Raw genomic sequence first — 1,446 nt, forward strand, 5'->3', positions numbered from 1 at the left:
CTAAACACAGAGATGACCTAAGAATTTATAAACAGGTAGCAGAAGAAAAGGGTCAATTGATGGAAATTGACCGAGGAGCAACATGAAAGGTAAGAGAATTCTTATAAAGACAAGCAGAGAACGTAGTTAGTCAGGACAGTGGCATAAACACAGATCTCAACTTAAAGAATACTTTTGAAGTTTTGGGGTTTTGTGTCTTGGGACATGTGGCAAGAATCTTCTCCCAATGAATAAAGATTTCAGGGAACCTATCACTGGGCGAGGAGTAGGCTGAACTTCCTGCTTGGAGGGAGAAAGTGGGAAGGCAAAAGAAAGAGACTGCCTTTTGGACAGGAAAGAGCATGGAGAGAAAACCTATCTAGGGAAGGGCCACAGGTTCTGTTGGTATCCTCTACCAGAGGAATGATAACTTAGAATGGCAGCAATTGTTCCTGTTGATTCTAAACTAAGATTGTACGGTTCTTCACGTGGTGACCCAACTGAGTTCCAGAGAAAGGTACAGTGACAGGAAGCACTAAGCCTGCCACGGAATTGGGATGCATGGGGCTGTCATGGCAGCACCCGCCATGGGAACTTAGCCAGTCGGGTGGTCATCAACAGGGCATCCTTGATGGTCTTCCTCCATCTTCTCACTTTCATCTTGACTGGAAGACAGAATTCCTGCAGGGTAACCTGACCTGTTTTTCAGTAATATTTTATTAAAATTAACCAATAATAATTACTACATGGTCATTGTTAAGAGTGTAATATAAATAAATAAGTCATTGTAATTACAAAATTGGTCATGATGTAGAGCCAGTCTCTAGCAACTGTATCAAGAGCATGACAATATGAGAAGAGGTACATTTGGTACTTTTGTTGTTGTGTTGTTCTCAGTTCTGAATACAACTCAGACAAGGAAGTATTACACTTTGTGATATTTGGGTATGGCATCCTTGCAGAGTCCCTTCCCATACCAATGGCCTCAGAACTAAAGAAACTACCAATCAGCAAGTGAACAACATGTTTCTGGAGCTTTCACACAGTGACAGTTTCTTTTCACACCAAGACAAGACTAGATGCTCCTTGAAGAGAAGAGTCACCCTATCAATAAATATATTTGTAATTGGGATCCCACGGTCACCTTAAGCAGTATCCCTGTTGCAAATTTTAAAATGTGAAGTCCAGAGGAACACAAACAATTGAGGAACATTATGGGGAGAAAACCCTTTCTGTGTTTAAGAACAATGGGTTACACAGTGAAAACTTATTAATACATACATGTGAATTAGAAGAATCAGACAACAGGTATGTGGTTGATATACTGGTGAGGGCAGGCACAAGATAAGGCAAGGACTGTAATTGCAGTGAAAAAGTAAGGTGGGAATGGAGTTTTGGAAACGGGAGAGAAGCCAAGAGAGAGGAAGAAGCCAAGATGGAGGAGGAAGAGGATGTCCCATCTCTGTG

Source organism: Micromys minutus (genome assembly GCF_963924665.1).
Source record: "Micromys minutus genome assembly, chromosome: 6".
Lineage (NCBI taxonomy): Eukaryota > Metazoa > Chordata > Mammalia > Rodentia > Muridae > Micromys > Micromys minutus.